The sequence below is a fragment of the Euprymna scolopes genome, chromosome 6 (genome assembly GCF_053919585.1).
Source record: "Euprymna scolopes isolate OS-2025 chromosome 6, ASM5391958v1, whole genome shotgun sequence".
Classification (NCBI taxonomy): Eukaryota; Metazoa; Mollusca; class Cephalopoda; order Sepiida; family Sepiolidae; genus Euprymna; species Euprymna scolopes.
The window spans coordinates 74,115,849-74,124,606 of record NC_136487.1 but is presented as its reverse complement, the minus strand read 5'-3'; positions in this window follow the sequence as shown (position 1 = coordinate 74,124,606).

Below are 8,758 nucleotides of genomic sequence, written 5' to 3'. Positions count from 1 at the left end.
CAGGAGCGTTATATGTTCGGGTTTCGATATGAAATCTGCATAAATTAAAGTCTGATATTTCAGAGTATTTTACGACCGGACAACGCCGCGTGCCTCCTGCTCGTAATCGCTAAAAATGAGTTTTTGTTTTTCTAAGTGTTTGTAAATAATACGTAAAATATGTCTTTTATTCAAACATTTAGCAGTTTCTGATTCCTAAACTGCATTCTCATAAAAGGACACACATTTGATAGTTCCTAATACTTAGAGCAGTGGTTCCCAACCTTTCAAATATTGCGACCAATTTTCGAAAAAAGCAATCAGGAAGCAATCGCAATCCTTAAAAATCTCATATATATACCTTCACTTTTGTACAGCAAACTGCCTTATTATGGCGATTATTGAACTATATAGCATTTATTCTTGAAGTGACTATACATTCCGTAAATTCATAATTAATCTTAAATTTATTCATAAAAAAATTCCAAAGTTGCTACAAAAATTAATTGCAAATGAATTCAAAATTAATGAAACACATGTGGGAATTGATGAGAGTTGGCTGCTAATCGGATGTTGACACATCCACGGTCAGAGATTGAATAAAGAAACGCCTTGTACGCACCGGCTCGACGCAGGGCTACCGGTTAAAAAAAAAAAAAAAAAAAAAAAAAATGATTGCCAACCAATGAGAAGCTTTGGCGCCTTTTAAAAAAACGTCGACTTCCATCGCCGCTGGGAGCCCCTCACTCCTCCCTCGGAAAAATATAAGAGCCCAAGATTTTACGAACCAGGGGAGAATTCAGCAGGAGATTCGGGAAGAGAATTTGTCTCGCTACGCCAGTGAACATATGGACGGATTCTGTCACCAAACCTTAAGAGATGTGAAGAAGAAAATAAGACACTAGTGAACTGAAGCCAACTCCGCTGCCATGTTACGGGCCGAGCACCTTCATTTACTAACCGTTGCCTAATTCACACCTAAACCGATAAATACGAACTAAATTAAAATTCTTTTTTTGTTGATTTCTCTTTATGAAGTCAGATAATTACATGTTAAAATACAAACCTGATAAACCATGGGCCATACACACAAGTTTCCGCCATTATGTAATATGTTTTTGAACTGACCTTAATATGACAACTAGTATTGTAGTTTTTAAGCTAGCAATTCTATCCTGGACTACAGTGTCGTCTTCCACATCTAATTGATTTCGGGTTTTGTTTTTAAAGATGAGAAGTTGAAAGAATGCTGCATCACATAAGCTGTTGAAAAACGGCAATAAATTCCTTATTGCTATCTCTGATATTACTGGGAATTTTGGAACTTTTGCACAAAATTCTTATAGTTGCAGTTCATCAATAATATGTTTTTTTCTACCGTGTTTTATATAATATTCACATCCGGTTCAAAATCAATTGGTGACACTTTGGCATTTGGGATCCCGACTCACAGGTTGGGAACCAGGGACTTAAAGCATCAGTGTACAAGTTTCAAACCATTAACAATATAGTTGCTAATATTTTTTCTCTGAAACGAAGTCACATTTTGGGGTTCTTTATCTTTCATCTAAATAAAAGCAAGTAAACAAGTTTTCTTTTCCCCACGAACCAATTAACCTGTTTTTTTTTTTTTTTTTTTTTTTTTTTTTACTTCATAACGATGAATGCTTGATAAAACTGTTCTTTATATATTTTTATTTTCAGAGGCAGTTGAATACAGATTTCAATGAAATTATTTCTTTCCCTTGAGCTTATAAACATGGCGTCGGACACATTTCCCAGAATGCAATTGGTGTGACTGTCGCCAACCGGACGGTTTTTGTAATCGTAGGATGTTATTAGATTAAAAATCCAGCACGAAAAATAACTTAGAATTACAATATATATATATATATATATATATATATATATATATATATATATATATATATATATATATACTAGCAAAAGTACCCGTCGTTCACTGGGTTCACAAACAGCCTACAGAAACTGGACTCTGATTTATGAAAGTATGATAGATTATGAAAAGAAAGGGTTATAAAGAGATAGCTTCGAATTTGGGGGTATCAAAACCAAAGCAAAATATGATGAAAGTAAAAATAAAATAGATAAACTCCATAATTTATTATACCATACCTGTTCACACTGAAACACTTATCACAATATTCTGTGGATCTATATTAAAAACCTTTGTGACATATTTCCATTCTATGGAGGTCATGTGCGAATGAACACCCCATAGTTTTATTATACCATAATTCTTCAAACTGAAACATAATTATCAAAGTATACTTATGCAGATAGATATGAAAAGTCTTTATTAAAGTTTGTGCCTATTTCCATTCTATGGAGGCCAGGCGCCAACGCAGACCCCACAATTTTATTATACCATCCCTATTTAAGTTAAAACATACTTATCAAAGTATTCTTATGTACATCTATATCAAAAACACTTGTAAACGTTTTTTTTTTTAATTTTTAATTTTTTTATTTCCATACATTGTGGACCAGGCGCGAACGCAGACCCCACAATTTTAATGAACCACCGTTCTGCCAGATCAAACATACTGATTCCTGTATCTCGATACATCTTCTATCATTATATGTAATCAGTTTTTTAAAATAGTCAATCATGTTTGAACTTATTCGTGACCACACACACACACACACACACACACACACACACACACACACACACACACACACATTCAGCTTTATATTATACTAGCATGGGCGCCCGGCGTTGCCCGGGTGTTTGGATGTGTATGTTCAGCAAAAAAAAAAAAAAAAGTGGTAGTAGGAAGGCAGGCTCGAACCCGCACCGCAAAGGAGCAAAAGAACGGGGTAAAACCTAACGTTTGTGCTGTTACGACCACCGCCACACTGGAAGCGACATTTTTTAAAATTAAGGCTAGACAATCTAAAGGAGAGGATAACTTTAAAAAATATCGGCGAAAAAAGTGACCCCCCCCCTGTAGAAAAGTGCCTAGTTGGAGGGGAAGATATTAATGTTTTTAGTCAATTTTTCGATATTTGTTGTATGAAAGGTCGACCTTTAAAACGATACTGATCTTGGTAAAATCCGTCTCCTCTATTGAAAGTTTAAGGCAGACATGCAAACAGACATACATACATACATTTATATATTGGAAACTAAAAATTTTCGACCTAAACTGATGAAAAAGCTTGCCCTATCTCTGGATACCCTTTATGTAAAATTTCAAATATCTAGACCAGAAATTATCTGAGTAAATTGGAAGAGACCGCAGAGGTCAATTTTTTTAAACTTTGACCCCTATTATGACCCCTTAAAATTTATTGTTTTGGGCTTAAATCAAGTTATTAAGTTAGATCAATGTCCAAGGAACCTATATCTAAAATTTCAAGTACGTAGACCCAAAATTGTCGAAGGAGTTTTGTCTCAAAGGTCAAATCGTTGAACTTTGACCCGTTACTCGCCAAATTTCTGGCCAAAAACCGATCACATCGATTTTCCCAAATCTCAGTAACCTGTATATCAAATTTCGAGCCTGACAGAGTTATTGCGTAGGGAAATGTACACAGACACACAGATACACAGACACATAGATACACAGACACATAGATACACAGACACTTTCACTTTTATATCACTTTTATATATATATATATATATATACATATATATATATATATATATATATATATATATATATATATATATATATATATATATATATATATATATATTAGCAGTTCAGCCCGGCTTTGCTCGGGCCCTATGTACTGTTCATAACTTTATCTAAAATTTCAAGTGTTTAGACCAAAAATTAGCGGAGGAGTTTGGTAGAGTCTACAAAGGTTAACTCTTTCAACGTTAACCTCTAGCCAGTCAAATTCCCGGTCAAAAACCGATTAAAAAGCTTGCCCTATGTCTGAATACACTTTATGTAAATTTTCAAATGTTTAGACCCAAAATTGGCTGAATAGTTTGCTAGACACCGCAAAGGTAAAATCTTCTGAACTTTTATCCCAATTTTGATCCCTTAACATTTATTGTTTTGGTCTCAAATCAAATTAAAAAGTATGATCCATGTCCAAGTAACCTACATCTAAAATTTCAAGTGTTTAGACCCAAAATTAGCGGAGGAGTTTGGTAGAGTCTACAAAGGTTAACTCTTTCAACTTTAACCTCTAGCCAGTCAAATTCCCGGTCAAAAACCGATTAAAAAGCTTGCCCTATGTCTGAATACACTTTATGTAAAATTTCAAATGTTTAAACCCAAAATCGGCTGAATAGTTTGCTAGACACCGCAACTGAACTTTTATCCCAATTTTGATCCCTTAACATTTATTGTTTTGGTCTCAAATCAAATTAAAAAGTATGATCCATGTCCAAGTAACCTACATCTAAAATTTCAAGTGATTAGACCCAAAATTGGCGGAGGAGTTTGATAGTTTTCAAAGATCAAATCGTTGAACTTTGACCCTTTAACAGCCAAATTTCTGGCTGAAAACCGATTAAAAAGATTTTCCCAAATCTCAATGCCCCTTATGTCAAATCTCGAGCCTGTAGACCGCAAATTGACAGAGTAGTTTACTAGAGAAATGTACACATGCACACAGACAATTTCACTTTTATAGATATACTAGTAGTTCCGCCTGGCTTTGCTCGGGCCCTATGTACTGTTCATAAGGTTATGTGCATATGTACATATTAAAAAGTGTGAATATGTAACGTAATGCCTTTGTGTATAATAGTCTTCCTTAACTACCACAGAGAAAAGACAGACAGACATTTTCACTTTTATAGATATAGATAGATAGATAGATAGATGGATTGGATGCAATATATAGTAATGATTTAAAAAAGTATATAAAAAAGACTCATGCGCCACCACCGAGAATCGAAACTAAAACGTTCAGCTCACGATTTATTTGCCTCTGCCGTAAATGACTGGGCTATGAAAGTATGTTTATTGCAAGGCTAAAAATTTAAACATGAACCAATATCAACTACGTTATGCATTCGTAATGGCGGCGTTCGACCTTCACCTGGCAAATTTCATGTTTTTTAATTTTCACACTTTTGCAGCGATTTTTCCGGGCTAAAACACAAATATAAAGTTTTGTATAGGTTCAAATACCTTATGAAGTTTAATGTCTGTAGACAAAAAACTCTAGGAGGAGTTTGGTAAGAAAAACTTGTGCAACAAAAATATATACGTATACATAAATATATATGGAAACAATTTTGTGTTTCCTGTAAACATTTTACGCAAATATTATGCAAGTATAAATCATGTAGGATATCTGCATTACACGTAATAGTTAACTAAAGATGATCATCCCATAAGAAAACAGAAAAAACTATAGGGAATTAATTAAAATGAATGTTTAAAAGAATATGCTTATTAGCTAGATCTTTTGCAGATGGATGGAATTGTACAACCCATATATAAGAAAATTGTATTTTCTTTTAAGTAAGTAGAAAAGGGTTTTTTTTAAAATATGAATATCAATGCACACAAAAGAAAAACGACATTTATAGGAGTACAGATAGATAGATATATACATAAATAAAAACAATACAAAAAAATTACAGAGAAATCGGGTTTGTATTACTGTACACATAGATTCGAAAAAGTTGTCAAAAAACAAATATATAACAAATAAATGTTATCAAAGGCAAGATAAATTACTTTTCTACCAAACTGGATATAATTTTCGTGTTTTTATTCAATTTAACATGTTTATTCAGCTCGAAAACCATACAGTGTTTACCGATGTATTGGAAAATTTTAAATGGCGGCCGACTCTCTCTGTAACATGGTAAGTTCGAAAAAAGGTGTTATAAATAATAAACTAGACAAAATACTGGTAGAAATCTGCTCAATATATGTTACCGTGACATAACTTGACATATATTCGGTGGTTTTTTAATAGTATTTTGTCTAGTTTATTATTTATAACACCTTTTTCCAAACTTACCGTGTTAAAGAGAGAGTCGGCCGCCATTTTGAATTTTCCAATACATCGGTAAACACTGTATGCTTTTTGAGCTGAATAAACATGTTAAATTGAATAAAAACACGAAAAATATATCCAGTTAGGTAGAAAAGTAACTTATCTTTCCTTTGATAACATTTATTTGTTATATATTTGTTTCTTGACAACTTTTTCGAATCTATGTGTATAGTAATACAAACCCGAGAAATCTTTATCATAATACTTATCACGTAAGTTGATCAATAGTTTTGAAAAACTACGATCAAAATTCATGATTTTTGCGATTTTAATACTAAATTGTATCTATTAAAAGACTAATTTTGATGTCGGTGATTCGAATCGAGTTTTCTTCCTCTTATTTATTCAAAATGGCAGATAAATACCCCACGTCTCGCTTCGTCATAAAATTTGATTTTCTTAGCTAAAAAAACTACTTGATCAATTTGCGTAATTTTTGAAATATGACATCGTTTTGTATCCTCTATTTTTGTTTCGTTGGCTTCCCCAAATCGCCAACGATACAAAGATTTCTTTCGTTGGATTCTCAACGATAGCATAAATAAACCACAGTGTAAAGATAAAATATCTCAACGATATCATAAATATAGCACGGTGCAAAGATAAAATATCTCAACGATATAACAAACATACCACGGTGCAAAAATAAAATATCTCAATGATATCATAAATATACCACGGAACAAGGATAAAATATCATCCATCTGGAACTGGCCTGGCTCATCGTTGCTTAACTTCGGTGATTTGGTGAGTACTAGTGTGTCAGCGTGATTGTGCCGTACACACACTCTCTCTCTCTCTCACACACACACACACACACACACACACACACACACACACACACACACACACACACATAATGGTGTCATTATATATCATTTATAGTTAATGACTGGTTCTGCTGACTAGGTCATCGTTGCATAACATATGTGCTTCTTTTTGAGTTTTCTTACTCTATAATGTTCTCTGTCTATGATTTTTGTTTCGTCCCATATGGGTGGATGGTTTTCTTTTTCTCACCATATATGGTCAGCCATACCCAACTTTTCAATATCGCCATGTATAACGGCTTTCCAGTGTTTATCTAACATTAATTTTAGTGAACGACACGTCGCACCTTTATATATCTTTCCACATTTATATGAAATCTTATACACATAGTAACAACTTTTTTTTCCGTAGAGGGCTTGATTAGCACAAGATATTTTTGGAGAGTTGAATCGCTCCTTAATACTGTCTTGATGTCATTACATAATCTTTGAATTATTTCAGACCCCCCCCCCCGATCACATATGATATACAAACAGGCGTGACAATGTTTCTTACTACTGGTTGCCGGACTTTACACTTTACTATTCTGTAACCCTCATTAATATTTTCAATGTATTAAAAACGTTTTCTAATGCTTTTTTTTCGAGATCTTATTAATTATCGACAGTCTAACTGTTCGATATATCTTGTTTGCTTTGTACTACGTGCATGACATCACTTTTCAATGACAAGGCCTTCTTCTTAACGATGGTCGTGGATAACGTCTTTTTTCCTGTTAGATGAGAGAGAGAGAGAGAGAGAGAGAGAGAGAGAGAGAGAGAGAGAGAGAGAGAGAGAGAGAGAGAGGGGGCATAGGCTTACGCAAGACTTAATCGTCGGCTTTCAAATTTCCGGTACATTTTCGCTTCATGAGGAAGAGGCGGGAGTGGGTGGGTGGGAAAACAACAAAAAACAAAAACAAAAAAACAAAACAAACTTTCACACCGAAAAGAACATGTCCAGATTAAACGTTTTATCTTTAATCAGAATTTTATTATCAATGGATATTTTGATTATCAAACTGAGCGCTGATGTCGGTGAAACTTTTTATGTGTAATGCATCTATTGTTGTGTAACATTCTTTTCGTCATTACTGTAAACTCAGCAGCATTGTTCACAAGATCCAAAATGGCGCTAATTATGATTATATGTAAATAATTTATTTTATGTTGAGCAACTTGTGTTTGGTCATTCTTTTAAGTAGGTAATAAAATGATTAAAAAATGAAAACAAAAAACAAAAAAAAAAAAAAAGACAACAACAACAACAACAACAACAACAACAACAACGAAAAACACTCTACAAATATTATCACTTCAGTTCAATAAGATCAATTGGGAATCACCAAAGATAATAATATGCCAGGAATTAAAACAAATGTTCAAATAATATTTTTTTAGTATTATTCGGGAAAATGTGGAGATGGCTTTGATATAATTATACTAGTACTCCCCCCCCCCAAAAAAAAACAAGAAAACCAAAAACAAAAAGACACACACAACAAAGTAACAAAAAATTTAAACAGAAACAAAACAAAAACCAAAACAAAAAACAAAACAAAACATGTTATGCTTGGAGCAGACATAAAAAATACATTTTTTAAAAATTTTATTATAATTGAAAAAAAATTGTAAGTCGAGCATACTTCTCAAATATTACCTTCCCTTAAAAATGGGGGGGGGGGAATATTGACACTCGTTCAATACCGCCTTCACGTTTCATCGGTTACTCCTCTGTTCAATCTCGAAAGACAATGGATACCTCCTATATGGGTGGTTGCGCGTGTAATTGTGAGGCAAAGGTTGCACAAGGCCAACTACACCTCTCCTGAATTGGCACTGCTTGAGTCCAGTGGCAAGGAGAAGTCCAGGTCGGCTGGAAACAACGCCGATAAGCAGAGAGCACATACAGCACCTGGAATTTCCAAATGGTTACCCATTTTAATACTGACCAGGCTTAACAT